Below are 18,495 nucleotides of genomic sequence, written 5' to 3' on the forward strand. Positions count from 1 at the left end.
ACCAAGGACAAAGAGAAAAAGAGGAAAGTAAAAAAGACATTTCCACAACCTCACAAATAAACAGTGGGTAGTGTTCCTGCTACGCAGCCTGGCGTCAGTCACATGGAAGGGCTGCCGTCGAAGACGGGCCGGGCTGTGCCGGAAGGGTAGGAAAACAAGGTAGGGGACTCGTGGTGCGGCCGGGGGACTGTGGTGCGGCCAGGGGACCGTGGCCGGCATAAAGCGATACTCGTAAGCCCGTGCGGAGCTGAGTATGTATTAGCAGTAAGTGCAGGACGGCAGGTGCCGGAGCAGATGAGCGCTTGGTGACCTCAGTTTCCAGCTTCTGAGGTGGGTGCTGACGCATACGGGAACAGCCTCCCAGACGGGGGGACGCCACTGTCACAAATACCCCAATCCTTTGGCTGGCAGGGGCTGTGCAAACGTGGAGGTGTTTATCACAGAGGCCGGCGCGGGCAGCTTCTGTGATGTTTGTGCCACGCAGCAGGCAGAACCATCGCCTGCGATGGCTCCGAGGTGGAAAATGCAGGTAATGAGCTTGCTGGCCTCGGGGAGGGGCTGCAAGACAGAAGGAGAAATCTCCACCGGCTCCTTTCAGCTACAGCTGGTAAGGCGGAAGAGGAAACCGCCTACTGAACTAGTTTTCGAGGGAGATCGTGAGGAAATACAGAAAGGCCGGGGCTGCCGGGTCTCACGGCTTGAAGGTTCCCAAAACTCTCAAAATGGTGACTGGCTTCAGGGGTGGTCAAACCAAAGGGCACGACCCCTTTGAAGGATTGAGGGCAATGGCAAGCAGACCTTCAGCCAGGCAAAAGGACGTGGGGCGTCGTAAGGCCCTGCAGAGCTCTGACCCCATAACGCAGAGGCAGCAGCCGGACACGGTGATTGTGGGGTTCGGGACAGATTCTGTCTCTTTGCCCCTTGGCTCTTTGCACGGATTCAGGATGTGGGCCTGAGGCTACTGTCAAAAGAGACCCAGGTCCTGGGGCGGTCGAGTGTATTTTACACGTCGGGGAACGAGGACCAGGTGGGGCCGGCAGATGGACTATGCTGGATTGGAAATGTGGCCACGGAGGCCCCTCGCCATCTCTGCATCCCGCCGCTGTGTCTTGGGTGTCCCCTCAGGCCCTGGCCTTGGCCCGGGGTTCGCCTGGGTCTGTAGGAGTGGAGCTTGCAGGACCCGAAACCATTTGCACCCTGGGCTTGCCGTGTCGCTGTCCTCGGGAACCCCATCACAGCCACCGCATGGCCCCTGGGTGACGAGGGGCGTGTGGCCCAGGCCTCCGTGTCCCCTGCCGGTCAGCCTGCCCCAGAACACGAGGGCGGCATCTCAGCTCCCCAAGCCAGTGACCTGCCCCAGGCATGGGGACGGAGAAGTCACGCCAGCCCAGCAGCCAGGCCGGCCCACACTCGTGGGCCAGGTGCACAGCTGATGCCGAAGCTTCCAGATTGTGGGGGCTTGTTATCCAGCAACAGATGCCCGAGAAAACCCTTGCTTCACGCACCCACAGAAACCAGGTCCAGGGAGACTGTGGAGCCAAAAACAAGAGACAAAAAAGGTTTTCTACCAGCTAATCCGGGAAACGGGGTTTGGGGTCTCGGGATAGTACGACATCAGGCACACATTTACAGTGTCAGGACGCAGCACCGTTGACTCTACCCATGAAGACGGATCCGTAGTGTTGTCTAAGAATTAAAGCCTTTCGTTACTTAAGAGACATCATTAAGGAAGTGAAAAGAGAAGTTCCGGCGTGGAGGGAAGTTTCTGCGGCACCCCACCCCTCCACACCCCCACAGGGTGGACAGCCCGCCCTTCTGAGGCCCAGACAAGGCCACAGAAACATGGCGACACACAGGGCGCCCGTCGCCGAGGAGCGTATCCCAATGGCCATCAACAAACGAAAAAGTGCAAAGCCTCCTGTTCCATCAGGAGAGCAAGTCAACCCTCAATGAGACTCCCGCACGCACCCCAGCCAGGACTGTGATGCCGGGGTCGGGGCGGCGAGGAGCAGGAAGGACCCGGCCATACGGCTGGCAGGGCGTAGGCTGGCCCAGCCCCGGTGAGAAATCTCCCGGCAGCCTCGTTAGTGGTGAACTTGCCCACCGGCCCCGTGACCGGGCCGTTCGGGCCCTCAGAGTGCGCTCCCCAGAGAGGGTCCTGGCTGAGAACATTCAGGTCAACTTTCTTTGAAGTGTCCCAAAGCAGGAAGCAACTTGGACCCTCTGTGCACGGCAGGGAAGTGGGCTGTAGGGGCCTGTGTTCCACGCGCTGGAACAGCAAGTCGCCCCAGAGAGCCCCAGGGGCAGCTGCATGCTGCGCCCAGGACCGTCCCCGCTGTGGAGCACGGAAGCCATTGGGACGTCCACGCACGTGGGCGATGAGCCGTGATGGGCAGGTCAGGGGCTTCCGGGCTGGGGGTCAGGAGGCGACGGGAGGACAGCGTCTGGGTGTTGACCCCTCGGTTCCTCGAGTGGCACGGGGCCTCCGTGGCGTCTGGGACGAGACCCGGAGCCCCGCATTGGTGCACGTGCGCTGTTCGGCGGGCCTGTGACGCAGCCGGGAAAGTTACAAAGTGAAAACACGCAGACGAGTGCAGCACCACCGTAGGCCTTCAGTGCCGCACAGTCCCAAGAAGTTCTCCCGGCAAGAAGGTGTCTTGGAACGTAGCCTCTCCTGAGACACCGCTGCTGACTGCATCCCCAGACGAGGGACGGCACGCGTGCCCCAAGGGCTACAGAGTGTGAACGAGAGTCTCCACCGTGGGACACATGCTTCTAGTACCTCCTGCGACCACAGATCCATCCACGAAGCCGGGCCCCCCAGCACCCCAGCCTGCTGACCCTGCACCCTGGGTTCCCCGCTGCCGTGCCCAGCCCAGCCCAGAGAGGCTGGCCAAACCCTCCCTCCGGGCACGGCTGCCCACTCCCCACTTCGGTGCCCCTGCAGAACCAACACCAGCTGGTCACTGCGCCCGCCTGCCGCCCCCCCCCCAACAGGCTGCCAGAGGGAGAGGAGGGGCTCCTTCATGGAGACGGCCGGCCTGGGACTTCTCCCGCCAGAGAGCCGTGTCCCGACCCCCCACCCCTCCCCGACCCCAGTCCCGCAGTGCAGCTTGGTTTGCGTGTCGGATTGTACTTGAGGACACAGAACATCCTAAAACACATTTCAAAAAAATAAGAAGCTTAAATTATACATAAACGAACGTTTGGAATTAACAGTCTGTTATAGCATGGCTCAAGCTTTGGCTCCTACGAGCTTCAGCTTCTGGAAACTGCACTTCTGTGCACTGCAGAACCCTTCATGCAGAGGTGAGGGGACCCCGAGTCCCTGCATGGCTGGTCACCTCCTTCCGCACGCCTACTGATCCCCCAGCTCCCAAAGGGGCCAGACCCCAGGCTGGGCACTCCAGGGACCCTCGCATGTGTGTGTGAGGGCCGGGGTTTCAGGGTGAAGGTCCCGGGGGATGTGTGGCTTGGGAGGGAGGCAGTGATGCGGCAGGACCTTCCGGCGGGCTGGGGGTGCACGCCTGCTCCCCGAAGGCCTGGCCAGGGCTCCAGGTGGGAGGAGGCCTCGGGAAGCCGCCACTCGGAAGGAAACCCAGCTTCGCCTCCATAAGCACTTCCTGCGGACCTGTGCGCCCTCGGTGCAGGCCAGTCATTGCTGTCGTCACGCGGGGAGGTCAGCAGGGAGCGGTGCGAACTGCTGGGGGAAGCAGAACCAGGGACTAAAGGGAACAGAGCGTGTCAGCGTTTCAGGACCATCCCAGGGCCCGGTGAGTCTGCATCCACACGCTCTCTGGCCTCCTCGCCGGGAGCTGCGCGGGGCTGCGGTCGCCCCAGAGCCCACCATGCACCTGCCCATGTGGCCACTCTGTGGCTGGCCACCAGCCCCCCGGGGCCACCATGACGAAGTCCCACAGACGTTCAGCTCTCTCTCTCTCACGTCTGGAAGCTGGGAGTCCGTTCGCTGGGCCCAAGTCCAGACGTCAGCAGGACGGCGCGTGCCCGAGGCCCTTCCAACCTCAGTGCTGCCCATCTCCGCGGCCTGTGGCCAGTACCTCCGGTCTCTGCCCCTGGGGTCATGCGGCCTGACCCGCCACCTGTGTCACATCTCCCCTGGCCTCTTGGACAAGGACACATGGGATTGCATTTACAGCCCGTCCTGATAATCCAGGATGATCTCTCCTCCAAATCTCTAACTTAATTCCACCTGTGAAACCCCTTCCCCACTGTGCCACAATCCCGGGGTTCCGGGGATCAGGGCACAGGTGGCTTCAGGGGCCCATATTCGGTACACGGCCGGCAGCAAACTTCTCCCTCCGTAGGCAGGCAGGTGCCGTAATTCCGGAGACTTCCTTGTAACTCCAGGGCTGCTGAGCGGCCTGACTCCAGCCGGGTGGTCCATTTCCATGGAAACGTCTTTAACCCTAACCAGCTTCTCCCTTTACTTTCAGCTCACTCTTTTTAAATACTGGACTCAGAATGTGGACCCCAGAGGGTCCCTAAATATCACCTCTTCCACAGACTGTTTTATAGACCAGGGCACTGAGTCCTGGGGGGCTGGTGACCCTGTGTCAGCCTTCGCAGAGCGGACTCCTATCTCACTGAGTCAACAGAAACCGAGAAGGACTCTCAGGTGTTCCGGCAAGTTCTGGCAGTTCCAGACGCTAGACACACAGTCGGGAGTAGAGACCCCCGTGTTCTGGCATGTTCCGGCACGTTCCAGAGGCTGGACACGCAGCAGGGATGGGTAGAGACCCCAGAGTTTCCACTCTGCAAGGAGATGAGGAATCTGCAGATGGCGACAAGAACAATGGAGAGCCCACAGCCCCCGTGGGCAGTGACAGAGACGGGCCGCCCCAGGACAGCAGTGTCTCTGGCCAGGCCTGGGGGGAGGGTTTCTACATCGGGTGTGGAGGAAGCAGCAGCCCTCCTGGCCCCCCTCCCTCCCCACCCCCTGCATCATTGTTTGCCTCTGTCCACAGGCACTTCCGCAGGACCTTCTGGGCACTTCCAGGATGGCCGAAGGCCGCCCTGGGGACGCACTCCACACCCAGACAAGCAGGGCCCACCTGCTGTAGCCTGGATGACCAGCATGCTCCTGAGGGGGGCAGCACAGGGCCCTGCTCCACAGGCCCTCCCGCAGAACCTGGGACGTCGCTGTGGGTTCATGCTGCACCCCCCCCCCCCCCCCGCACAGGAGTGGGCGTGGCTTTCCCCATCCCTGTGGGGAGCGGGAGACTGGGGCTCCCGGCCAGCCTGGGCCCGGGTGACAGAACCAGAGGAGGCTATGGGTCCCTAGTGCCCCTGCCACTGCCGACCCCTGCCCTGGGTGGGGATGGGGGGTGGGGTGCTTCCTGACACCTGGTCCCCTCTCGGAACGGACCCACACAGACCGTCCACACACCCGCACGAATCACGAGGTCATGCCCGGAGGCGGGAACCGTCGGTGGGCCCCGCACGTGAGCTCTGTTACTTAACTTCTCCCAGAAGCAGGTCACGCGGAGGGGACAGCTTCTCCACAACTCGGGAAATAAATACATTTGCTTTGTAAAACCGCTCAGGGCAGAGGGGGTGCCGGGCGGCTTAAAGAGGAAAAAGAAGCTTAAGCCGGATCCTTTGGTTTCCAGTGACAGCAGCAGGAAGCAGGACGCCTTAAGTTTCCAGGACAGAAGGTTTTAATCCAAAGCCCTCCCCACGTGCGCACATAAACTCCTGGAGAGGATCAGCCCCTCCATCCCCGTCAAAACCACCGGAGATTTCTTCCTCCTTGAACATTTTAATGCCGAGTTTTGCCCCAAAGTGAGTCTCGTTTGTTATCACAAGCAGCACAGTCTGGCAGAACAGCGGGCTGCGGGGGAGGGGAGCCCCCGCCCTGGAGGGTGTCACAGAACGTCACACAGCTCCTAATCCCGGGGCTCATGGGGACCCATCCTCCCTTTGGGCTGATTGGGGTTCTGCCTCCTGGGGCTGTGGGGCGCAGCAGACGGTGTGGGGCCTGGATCGCCGTCCTCAGGTTCTAAGTCAAACGCAGCAGAGCGCCAGCCACAGCCTGGCATGCCCAGGGCACAGCAGACAGAAGTGTGAGGAGAGGTCCTGGCAGCAGGACTGGGGACTGAGGCAACAGCGTATCTGGGGACACCAGCCCAACTTCACGGATGTGAACCTCTGATGTCCCCTCTGAGCTTCTGGAGACCGTGAGCCCATCATGGGTGGGACCCCAGCACTCCCCTGCATGCCCGCTACAGGGGGGCTATGGGGTGCCAGCTGGGTGCACGATTGCTCCCACGACCTCCCCCAAGGCAGAACGGGCCCGGTCCAAGCAGAACGGGCACGGGTCTCCCCCATCATGGGCACGCAGCAGGTTCTAGAAGAACGCATGGGCAGGAGGCACCGTGGGGGGTTGGGCAGAACACCGTCGGCCGCTACGAGCTCAGTCACTACGAGCTCAGTGTTCTCGACGATCAGGCGATGGTGAGCGCGGGTTCGCAGGACACCGTTGAACGCTGGCAGGTCCCCGCGGCTCAAGCTCGCCAGACGGCAGCCTTTATCACGTGCGCCAGGCACTAATGGCGGCCCCCACTGGCCCCCGAGACAGTGGCCTTCCTGTCTACCCGCCCCCCAGCTCGCCCCATCTCCCTCCGCCGGCCGCCTCCCAAGCTGCCGCATGAGAACCCACGGACGCGGCCGGCAACTGGGCCGATCACACTTTGCTCTCTGCTGTTTTCAGTTTTCCTCTCAGTATTTTATGTATGCTTTTAACCCTTTAAAATTAAAACAAAAACGTAATTTGATGAGCAGTCTCAAAACATTTTTGATGACCCACACACCAGTAAAAAGGATCTGAGCAAATTCCCCCAAATATATGTCATCTATTTAATTAAAAATACGTACGCATGATCCACTGCACTAAAATATTAAATATACCACAAACATACGTGGAAACGAGAAAGGGGATAAAATGAAATAAACAAGACTTCAGCACGTTCACTTGTCCTTAAAGATCATCTAGCCCTCAACAGAACGGGACGAGTAATTCAGAACCAGCCGCTGTAATGGTTTCGAGGGCGGCCGTGGGAGTGACCACGCTCTGTCGCTTCCAGCCCCTCGGTCTGGAGCCCAGAGCCCCGCGACCCACGGCTCCGGTCCAGGCGTGGCCGCCACAGAAGAGACCACCCCGAAAGGCTCTGTGAACGGCAGGCAAGGAGGGCACCCTCCGCCACGCTCCCCAGTCATGACCTCGTCCGCGACGGCCCCAGCCACACACAAGCTTGCGCAGACCCTGTCCTCCCCGAACCCGTCCTGCTCCCGCAGACCGGTGGGAAGAGCCGCCTTTGCGCGTCTTCAACAGATGGGCTCAACGCTCACCGAGACTTTTTACCGGGAAGTCCTCTTTCTAACAGAGTAGGGAGAAGGGGTTTCCGCGTGTTGGACACGGGCAGGTAGGAGAGCTGCCCTAGGCGACAGACTGGACAGGCTCTGGTGACAAAGTCACAGGACAGTAAATCAAGTAGGGGTTTTCAGGGCACATCACCGCTTCTTTCAAAGGACAGGTGTTTTCTCACTGATCCCTGAAAGCATCACTTCCTCCCGGACGGCACGGGTTACATAAGCCTTTTGCTTCTTATTAAGAACGCCGGCCAGCTCTCCACCACCAGGCCCGAGCAGAAGAGCGTGATCGTTAGCTACCTTCCCTCCTGACGCGGCCCCGGAGCAGCTTGCGGGAGCAGGCCGGGCTCAGCGCCAACACCTTCCCGTCCCCGCCTTGGGTTCCTGTCACTGAGCTACCTTCTGGTTGTGAGGTCGTGTGTGTGTGTGTTCGTGCACCTATGGAGGTATACGTGCGTGCGCGGGTATGCACGGGTGTACACGTGTGCAGGGGTGCACGCACGTGTTTATGCATGCGTCGGTGCTGCGTGTGTGCTGGTGTGCACGGAATACGTGGACACGTGTGCCTTGGTGTTGTGTATGCATTCATGACGACGCATCTGTGCACTTGGGTGTGCTCAGGTGCACAACTTTCACAGCAGGTGTCCACCTTGTGAGGGTTGGTTTGTTAAAATGAACCATCATCTGTAACCACACTGTTGGGCACAGGGGGCCTGGGTTGTGCCCCCCAGATCAAGGAGTCCCCTCCAACCTCTCGGGCCCTACTCCGCCGTGCAGAACAAGAAGCCTCATGGCCAGACTGTTGTTTCCACCCAGATCCCACACACCACCCTTGTAGCCCACACCCCGCGTCTCCGGGCTCTGGGATGTTCTGCCAGTCTTCCTAGGAAAGCTGCTAAGGCCTGGTGGGCCTCCCCAGAGCAGACCCAGTGACCAGCGTGGGTCTCAGTATAAGGCAGGCAAAGGGGTGGCTCTCTTTCAAAAGGTGGTGAACAAGGAGGTCTGGGTCACCCACCCCAGGTGGGGACAGAGCAGGGGAGGGGACAAGAAGGGAGTTGGGAGGCTCGAGGCCGTCATGGGCCTGCCGCCATAAATGCCAATGTGCCCAGACAGATGCAGGGAGCAGGGCTCGGTTGTGCAAAATAGAAGGGGCTTCCCTCTCTTGGGCCAAGCCTGTAGGGTACTGCTTGCTGGCGTCCTTGCCTGGGAGTGTCAGGGACAGCCCCCGGTGTGCGGCTGCAGGGCGAGGGCCGTGCTGTCCACTCTCACAGCACAGAAGTCCCACCTGTCTCCATCCCCAGGGCCGTCGTGCCTAGTGCGACCCCGAGGCTGGCTGGCCGGCCCTCCTGAGGCTCGGTCACGCGGCATCTGTGGAGAGAAATCCAGAGTTTCTCCCACACCCCAGGGATCATTTGGGGGTGTCCCCTAGTGCCCACACGTCACATGGAGGCCTGCGTTTCCTCTCTTTGTCCTATCTATCACTGTCCCCAGTGAGCCACTAGACTGCTGTTTGACGCCCGGTGGCTTCAACCTGGCTCATGCCACATTTCAGTCCCTGCTGGTCCTATGTCCTCCCTCGGGGCTGCCGCGCCCAGAGTCGTCAGCGACGCTCCCCGTCCCTTGGTCTAGGGACACTCATGCTCCCGACAGATAGCTCTGCGGGCATCGGTTCTCGCTCAGCCGAGGTCTCCCCCCGGACAGTGACGGCGTCATTCTCTGCTCACGGGCGTCGGCGGCGGCTGGCACTGCCCGGACTCAGGCATGTCCTCTGTCCTGTCTGTCCTGTCTGCTTCCAGGCCCTTCTCCTTTGTGAAGATCCCGTGTTTGGGTTTTGCTCGAGCCTCAGTATCTGCAGTTGTTTTTGTCATGGGCTGGCTCAGGTCCCCAAATCCAAACGCTGAGGCTCTGACCCCCGGTACATCAGGAGGTGGCGTCTTTAATACGAGGGGATCGAGGTAAAACAAGGCCATCGCGTGGCCTGACCCAGCAGGACAGGTGTTGTCCCGAGAGGAGGAGAAGACGTACCCCCGAGAGCACACGGGGAGAGATGGTGTCCGCACGCCCAGAGAGAGGCCTCGGGAGCAGCCCGCCCTGCCAGGTCAGCCCCACAACCCCTGGCACCTTGTGCTGCTAGCCCAAGCAAACTCATGTTCTGGAAAGTTCTGGAAAGTTCCTCCTCGTTGTCTTGAGCATTGTCTCTTCTTCTCCCCTCGAGGCCTCGGTCGGATCAGCTATCTACTTGTCATCGCTGTTGATGGCCACGATTTAAACCATCTTTAATTCTCCCACTCTGTCCGGGTAGCGCTCCCGAGCCGGCCCACTGCCTGCTGTCCGCACTCTCTCTCATCTGCTCCTAGCCCTCCCCCGAGTTCCTAATTCCTGTGGCAGTCTTCATTTCTGCTGTTTCTGAATTATTCCCGTAAATTTTTGCTTATTCTTTCTTTGTGTGGCCTTTGATCATATTCTCACTTACCTCTCATTCTCGGGGACACAAGTCCTGTTGTTTCTTGCGGGAACTGCTCTCAGTGTCAGCTCATCTTCTAGTTTCGGGACGTGTCCTCACAGGAAAGCACGCATTTTTTTTTCTCCTTCCTGGGCACCAAGGAGTCCAGTCACACGACACGACTTTTGTTGTAATTTTTAGCCCGAAACCCACACCCCAATAGCGAGTAGATGCTCATACCTCACACAGTCCCACGTCATGCGCCCAGCGTTTCTGTTTCTTCTGTGAGCCTTTTCCTTTTGATCTCTGGGAAGACAGAAAACGTCCTTTCTCATTTCTGGGGGCAGCAGGTAGAGCTTCTGTCTGTCTCATGGAGGCGTGGCCCTTCAGGCTCCCCCCGAAGTGGGAGTCCGTAGCCCCAGTGAACGCAGGCCCGCGGCCCCATCTCTTGTCCAAGCTACGCATGGACCTGTCGCCACCCCTGTCTTCTGCCCCTTCTTCCCTGAGGGCTGACCCAGCCTCAGCTCCCGTGACTGCCCTGGCTTTCACTTCTCATTTATTTTGGACACCGGGAAGTTCTCCTTCCTTTTTTGAACAAGGCTGCATAGTTAAAATTGTATGATTATTGTTGTCTATTCTTAGCCCAGTTGCCCTAGAAAGTAGGGCCTGAGGCAAAGGCTTACGCGTTAACGTTTTTCCTGGGGATTGCAGTCTCAGGGGAGAGGGGCCCCGGACTGGAAGGCAGGACAGCAGAGATCAGGCAGGGCACTGCACACATCCGGCCGACCCTCCATCTTCGGGGAGACTCCCTGCCGCTCCCAGAACTCAGTCCCGTCCGTGCGGGCAAAGAGCAGGACAGCACCGACCTGCCCGGTCCTGGGCTCACGGGTCCGATCACCCATGCAGGTCCTTAAGCTCACACTTGCAGGTTTGCGTGTGCAGAAAAGATGACATAACTCGGGCATCTCATCCTTCAGAGGCCAAGACAGAGCCCCAAGGAAGCCAGCAAGAGGCCTTTCTCGTGACCTTGAGGAAAGGCTCTGCGGGTATCTGCTCACGGCATGCAGCCCTGGAAACGGCCACCCCAGCGGACTCGCAGCATCTGTGGTGGCTGTGGGGTGGGGCAGGTGTTGCCAGCCGGGCAACCTGATAAGACCCACGGGGGTGTCCGTCCCGAGGCACCTGGGCACGTTCCGCCCGAGGACGGATGCCCCGACTTCATTCCCGAGAGGGCAGTGCCAGCATCCTTCACGGTGCTGTCTAGCTGCCATCCACCCAAAGCTTGGCTCTTCTGGTTGGTTTGTCCCATGGCTGCCTTGCCTCCGATGGGCCACGGTTGCTGCAACTGTCCCCTTAGAGTTTGTCAATTGGCATGGACACCAAAGTGTCCCAGTGAACATGCCAGTGCCAGACGTCTCCCTCCTATTCCCAGCGAGACTCAGCAAGCCTAGCCCTTCGTGGATTTGGGGCTGATTACCCAGCAGTACAGTACATCGGCTCCCTACGTGCTCTGCCACAGGCCTGGGCAGCCTCAAGGGGCCGAATGCAGTGGTGGCTTCCAGTGTGGCAGAAACATTCCCCCAGCCAGGGAACCGGGATGCCCCACCCCACAGAGCCGGCGTCCGCAGCGACAGGAAGCACTGATCACACGCGGGCTCTCGGGGACACCGGCGACCGGGCACACCTGCTCTGTTCTGTGGTTCCTGGAGCTTGTATTCAAGGTACTGGGGGCCCAGGGCCGCTCACAGACCCTCACATCAGCACAGACCCTGCGTCCCAGGGACAGAGATCGAGTCCTGCAGGGTCTGGCCCAAGGTGGGCACCTCAGCTCAGACATTAACACGCATTCCCACCACTCTTACAGGTCGCCGCCTCTGGGTGACGGGGTCAGGGTAACAGCCGAGAGCCCGGGAGCACACGCTGGTGTTAACATCTTCTTCATAAGAAGCAGGTCTCTTGGTATAAAACAACGTGGTGTGGAGTCCTGTCTGCATCATCTCGTACAGCACAACACACCACTTCAAAATGTAGCGGCTCCGGGGCACCTGGGTGGCTCAGTGAGTTAAATGCCTCTGCCTTTGGCTCAGGTCATGATCCCAGGGTCCTGGGATGGAGCCCCGCATTTGGCTCTGCTCCATGCGGAACCTGATTCCTCCTCTCTCTGCCTGCTTGTGATCTCTGTCTGTCAAATAAATAAATAAAATCTTTAAAAAAAAAAAAAAAAGTAGCGGCTCCAAACCATGATTGGTAATGGTCTCACCGTTGCGGGTAGGGGGTAGCGAGTCCAGTGCAGCCTTCCTGGGGTTGCCAGCATGTGGCGGCTGAGGCTGGCACCAGCTGAGCCCTGTGCCTGGGCCGGAACGGCTGTGAGCTGGGGCTGCGGACGCGGCCTTCTCTGCTCGGCCCCCACACAGGGCTAGCTTGGGGCTCCTCGCCACAGGGCCGTCCGCGGTGGCCGGACTTCCTACGTGTTGGCTGGCCTCCCCGAGAGCCAGCATTCCACGAGAGAAGACCTGGCAGCCGCTGGAGGTCTGGCCCCAGAGACAAACACAGCATCCCCTCTGTCTGTTCCGGTGGTCAAAGCGACCGCCTAGTTTTGAGGACAAGAAGCATGGATGTCACCTTTTCAAAGAACTCACAGCCGTCTTTACCTTCCCCAGACAGCATGCGCACGGATCAGGGGCTCTCTGGGCCCGGGGTGCTGGAGGACAGGGGAGGCAAGCCCGTGCTGAAGGATCTACCAGTTTCTGTGGGGACAAATAGCTTTCTCTTCTTCCAAGGTGGAAGGGCTTGGAGGTCCCTGGTCTGCCCCACAGCTCTTGACCGACGCCTTCCATCCACGCTCGTCCTCAGCCTGCTGGGAAGATACTCAGGTCCCCCGGGCATGTGGCACCCCGGGCAGTCCGGTCCTGCGGGCGTGCCTGCTCCTGCCCGCCTCCTGCCTTCAGGGGTCTGGAGCGGAGGCGGCAGCACTGGCCCAGGTCACGTGGTGGGGATGAGCGCCCCACTCGCCTGAGGTCTCTTACTGTGTCCCACGTAGGGACGATTCCGGTGGAGGCTGGCGGTTAATGAAGTGTCAGGGTCCCTCTTGCCCCGTCCTGGCCCCAGGGACTGATTGTCATGGAGCTCTGCCCTGCTCGGTGGAGGGTGGGGGGGGACCTCTTGCTCCCAACACTGTCCTCCTGAAGAGGCAGAGCCTCCTACGGCTTCTACCCACCCTGATGCTTTCCCCATGTGGACAGGGGCTGTGAGGACAGCCATCTGCTTTTAGTTTGGGCCACTGTCTTCAGAGTGTGTGTGTGTGTGTGAGTGTGTGTGTGCGTGTGCATATATGTGCAAACGTGTGTGCTGCGTGTGCCTACATGTGCATGTGCAGTCATGTGAGCGCATGTGCTGTGTGTGTATACGTGTCTGCACCATGTGTGTGCGTGGTTGTGTGTGCACGTGTGGTTTTGTATGCATTGTGCATGTCTGTGTATACGTGCACACATGTGTATATGCATGTGCACATGTGATCACGTGTTTGTATGCATTGTGCACGTCCATGTGCATATGTGCACACATATGTGTGTATGTCTCTCTGTGTGTGGTTGTGTGCACATGTGTTTTGTGCATGCCATGCATCGCTGTGTAATCGTGCACACACGTGTGCATACGTGTGCACGTGTGGTCACATGTGGTGTGTATTGTGCATGTCTGTGTGCACATGTACACTCATGTGTATGCGTATGTCTCTGTGTGTGCACGGCATGTAGATGTGTGGATGTGTGCACGTGTGGTTTTGTATATATCATGCATGTCTGTATACGTGCACACGTGTGTGCATGCGCGTGTGTGTGCCTGTGTGTCTGGTTTGTGGGGGCTGCGCACGTCTTCCCTCAGCTCAGCGGCCCCGGGCAGCAGCGTAAGGCGCTTTGCGAACACACTGCCAACCCTCCCGTCCACGCAGACGGCCGCCTCCACGTCCTCCCTACAAAAAGTCACGGCGTGAAGCAGGGGGCCCGCTGGCGTTACCCACGGTGGCGGTTTGTCTCGCACTTGAGTTTGTCGTATTCTGCGTGCAACCGAGCCCTTTTAGTTCGCGTGTGGGGAGGTTCGGCCGCTGTGGGACTCGGCCGGTCCGACAGCCCAGGGCGGACAACGGGGTGGGCCTGCAGCTTCTCCACGCGGTTCTGTGCCGTGGCGCGGCCCCCTCTCAAGCTCAGCGCGGCATCCTGGCGGCTCCGCATTCCAGGGCCGAGGGACAGAGAATGACGCTGACAACACTTCGCACGCCTGGCCCCCGTCCCTGCACAGTCTCTGCCACCGAGACCCACCGTCTCTCCAGCCCGGCTCTGAGCAGTTCGCAAGCCCTTGATACAAGGTTCCCAGCAGCGCGGCAAGTGTAACCGGCTCCTTCTAGGGCCTTCCGGACAAAGACGGACGGGGCTGGCTCTGTGGCTCTGTGGGTGAGGGAAGGTGCCATTGGCACCGCTGGTGCTGGGGGGCGAGGCAGCGCTGCAGCCATCCTCTTGGACTTGCCCCTGTCCTGGGCAGCGGCTGGCACTGGACATGGGAAGGTCTGAGCAGAGACGCCTCCCCCTCCACCCTCGGTGGCTGAGCAGGAACTGGCAACAGAGATGCGGGGGAGGGACCATCTGTCTCTGAGGGAGCTGGGTCGCCAAGCGTGTCACACAAGAGGGACTGACCTCGGGCCGGTCTGGACGTCGGGTCTGGGAAGGAAGGAAGCTGCATGTATAACACCCTGAGGTGCTCCTGCTAGTGTAAGGCCCCCGGCTCCCCATCTTGGCACGGGGTGTGTGCGTGGCAGGTGCTGCGCCCAGAGCTTGACCATGTGCTTTGCTGCCTTTGCTCCTGGGTCTGCAAACTCCTCAGCTCCCCGGCTGCCCACGGTAGCATGTGGTGGGGGGAGGCTGCCCCGAGGTGGAAGGGGTCATTGGAGAGGGGCCACAGACAGCCCTCAGAGAGCCCCACAATTTACATTTTAATGGATTCTCAACGCGTACATTCTTGAATTTCCCCTTAAGGTTCTCAACAGAGGTCTTTGCCAGCAGCGGACTCGACCACTGAAGCAGAAAGACCCTGCGGTTGCCCAAGGGTGCCACGGAGGAAGCCCCAAGAGAACCTGGGTCCTAAGGAGATGAGGTCTGAGAAGGGCTGGGCCGCGCCTGCCCTCCCACACGTGCCACTGCATGAACGTCCTACGTGTGCAAATCCGTCTCCACTACCGTTAATCCAAGGTTATTTATGTCAACAGGAAACTTGCCCATGACCCTCACTGAAACACAGCCTCTGCTGAAGTCCACTGAGGAGAGTTCGGCCCACATGGCAAAGCCAGGTGCCCACAGCACCCCGGCAGCCAGCCACGCGGCCCAGGGGCTCCCCCTTCAGCTCAGGGCTTCGGAAGCTCTGCTTCACCCTTCCAGCCTCTTCCTGCTGGCCGAGTGGGTGTGCAGGGCGGGAAGGTGGGGCGTCCGTGGAACACAGACAGTTCTCACTCTAGAGCCTTCTGCGGAGGCACCGTGGGAAGATGTGGGATTTCTGCTGCCACTCTCACTGGGAGAAGTCTTCCTGAAGTAGAAGGGCTCACGCGCTCCCGTGAGAGAAGGAAGGCCATACCTCTCTTCCTCACAGAAAGCACTAGAGACCTTGCAGATGAAAAGGTGTACGTGTGCAGTGCTCTGCTGGCTGTGGTGGGGGGCCTGGGTCCAGAGACCCAGCCAGGAGCCCATGCAAGGAGCAGCCTGTCTCTCTCTCTGTCTCCCTCCAGTCCTTGTCTCTCCTCTGTCTCACCGCCATCCGCCCCTCTGGCCCTCCCTTCCCATCTCTCTCTGTCGGCCTCTCTCTGTCTCTCTGGCTCTGGATCTCTGGCTCGGGCCCTGTCCCCCGCTCTGGCTCGGGCCCCGGCTCTCTCTCCCTGCTGCTGGCAGTGGTGCATCGGCCCCGGAGCCTGCGGTCTGAACTGGGAGAGGCGATCAAGGGCGGGTGACTCACTTGCTGTTTCATGAGAAGGGCCGAGAGGACATAGGCCACCGACTCCAGTCCCCCGGGGTGATAACACACTCTGCACGAATCCCGGGCCCCCATCCACCAGCAGGCCATGGGGTACAACCATGCTTGTTACAGGCTAAAAGCAGGGAGCCCCCCAGGAAAGCTGGTGTTCTGGCAGGTGGAAGCAGGGCTCCTGCTCACCCCCAGCCTGTTTAACCTTCGGGCACAGAGCCATGGCTGCCACGCGGGCTGAGCCCAACTTCCCAGCACGGGGATGACGTTCTGTGTCCACCATAAGAACAGGGTTTGCTCTGCCCCAGCCCCTCATCCCCACAGGGCAGTCTGCTGGCTGTTGTCAGGGTGTGCCCGGCTGGAAGGTGACCCAGCCTCAGGGGAACGCTGCAGCGGGGCAGCTTGGGGTTCCCGGAGAGGCTCCGACCCAGGGCAGCTGTGGAGTGCGGGTCAGGTTGCCAGCCCCAAAGGAGAGAGCGTCGGTGAGTCCCAGCGGGCTGCGGCCCTGTTAACGTGCTTGTCTCTCTCTCTCTCCTTCCCACCCGTCTGTCTGGGACGCTCCATGCAGGCTCGCCTCTCCTGGAACACGTTCCCAGCGTCACCCTCATCCAGGCGGGGCCCCTCCGAAGCCTGGCTGGCTAAAGCTTTGCCTCCACGCCGGTGCAACCCCACCTCCTCCCACCCTCACCCCCAGTCACGGGCCAAGGACGTGGCCAGTGACCCGTCAGGAGCGGCTCCTTCAGCAAGCGGACACAAGAGGAGCCCTGTGATTGCCTCGCCTCGTGAAATAGCCATCAGGTGCTTCAGCGACCAGGTGGGAAAGGCCAGGTGCAGAGCCAGGTGACCCCGCGTCACAGGGGAGGAACCTACATCTGCAGCTGTGGGCCTACTTCCCTGGCCGGGGCAGCTGCTGCCTGGACTGGTTTACTTGCTTTCCAGTTTTCATTCCATCGCTGTGGCTGTCACAGAATCTCCGAGCTCAGCTGACCCAACCCCGCGTCCCTGGGACCGTGCTTTCTGACAAGGCAGGGGCAGCCCTGGGGTGCCCCCAGGGGGGTGGGCCTGCCTCAGCGTTTCGTGAAGGGGGTTTTAGCAACACCGCTGGTTCTCTAGGCTGCCGACCTGTCACCAGGTAAACTGCGACCTTGTGTTTTAGGCTGAGCGCAAGGGGTGGCTGAGATGACAATGTGAGTTCTCTTTGCAGAACGCAGGCTCGGGGTGGAGGCCTAGTCTCCCTGAAGGCCCGCAGACGCCCCACCCTCCACACCAGACCCAGGTCCAGGGCTACAGACCTCTCTCCCCCGAGCAGGGGAGGGGCCTCTGTAGCTGCGGCTGCCGGGTGCCACGTGTGGTCACACCCGCAAGACCCGGACACAGTCGGCCACTGGGCCGCTGCTTTCTGCGCAGCTCGGGTTCCCAGCCCTGTTAGCCCCCACCCGCCATGCTCCGGCCGGCGATAGCGAGGCCAGCCCCGACTCTCTGCTGGTGGGGATGCGTGTGACAGTCAGGAGGGCCGGGCCCTCGGAGGCTTCCCAGGGCTTGATCTGACATCATTGCAGCAGATGGTAATTACAAGGCTCCTTGTCTCCCTGCTCCCTGCATCTCCCAACAAGACACCATGGGGTTATTTATAAATGCGGGCCCCTGGGTGCACTTCTCCCGGGAAGGGCCGCGGTGACAGCGGCTGGGAGGGTGGTGAGCGGCGCATGCACAGAGGGGGGAGTGCAGGGCACACAGCGTGGGCCGGCAGGTCCTGTTTCGGAGCCGGCGGGGGCGCAGGTCGGCTCCGGCCGGCCCAGCTGCGGGGCTCTGCTGTTTGGCTCTCAGAGACCTGCCGACACATGACAACTCGCCGGCAGCCGTGGATTGTCTCGCGCGTCAAGGGCGGGGCTCGAGAGGGGCTGCTTTCTTCCTCCTAGGGCCGGCAGGAACTGGAAATGATTGAAAGTTGTTAGGGTCCAACATGCTGTCCCGAAAACACTATCATTAATTCCCTAATGACTAACTGTGTCTTTCAGGAGGCAAGGCAGGCAGCTGAGGGGACGAGAGCCCCTGGAGAGGCTGGGGAAGTGGGAGGCTGGCAGCCTGTAATCTCGGGGGCGGACTGGGGCGCTCTGCCTGTGCTCCCCCCACCACTGCACACTCTGGCCTTGGGAGCGGGGACCCTGGGTCTCTGCCCACAGAGTCAAGGTGAGGGGACCAGCTAGGGCTGCGTAGTCAGGATGTGATAAGTCCTTGCAGCCCTGGTCTCTGGGTGCACGTCCTGCGGGATGCTCTTGCTCACTTCCCAGCACCGTGCTCCACCCCCCCCCCCCAACTCCACCAACGTGAGACCCAGCCAGGACCTCCCCTCTGCCCCTCTGCATCCACTTTCCTACCCACAGAGCTGTCCTCCTGGAGCACATGGTTAAGCATGTCTCTCCGCTCCAAGTGACAGCAGCTGTCCACACTGCTGGGGTGGCCCTTGCCTCTCTGACCCCCTTCTTTGGAAGGGCTCATGACCCAGATGCTGGTTGTATTCTTGCTGTCCCCAGTGCTACTGCGCTTCTAGGTGGACCCCACCCACAGTCCCTCAACTTGAAGTCGGGGCCCTTTCTTTTTAAAAGGCTGACTTAGAATACACAAGTGACATGGGAAGACAAATGAGGCACAGATCTTCC

General features: G+C 60.3%; 2 long non-coding RNA genes across 2 annotated transcripts; one reads left to right on the top strand and one right to left on the bottom strand.

Moving 5' to 3' along the window:
* Window positions 1-6,740: 6,740 nt before the first annotated feature.
* LOC116567746 lies at window positions 6,741-10,327 on the bottom strand. The gene is made up of 3 exons (XR_004276322.1): window positions 10,073-10,327; window positions 9,863-9,981; window positions 6,741-8,757 (listed from the first exon to the last, which is right to left on the bottom strand). It is a non-coding gene; the product is annotated as an uncharacterized LOC116567746 (long non-coding RNA).
* A 3,996-nt stretch (window positions 10,328-14,323) lies between these two features.
* LOC116567750 lies at window positions 14,324-16,691 on the top strand. The gene is made up of 3 exons (XR_004276323.1): window positions 14,324-14,595; window positions 14,860-15,497; window positions 16,404-16,691. It is a non-coding gene; the product is annotated as an uncharacterized LOC116567750 (long non-coding RNA).
* Window positions 16,692-18,495: the final 1,804 nt, after the last annotated feature.

The sequence above is a fragment of the Mustela erminea genome, chromosome 1 (genome assembly GCF_009829155.1).
Source record: "Mustela erminea isolate mMusErm1 chromosome 1, mMusErm1.Pri, whole genome shotgun sequence".
NCBI lineage: Eukaryota > Metazoa > Chordata > Mammalia > Carnivora > Mustelidae > Mustela > Mustela erminea.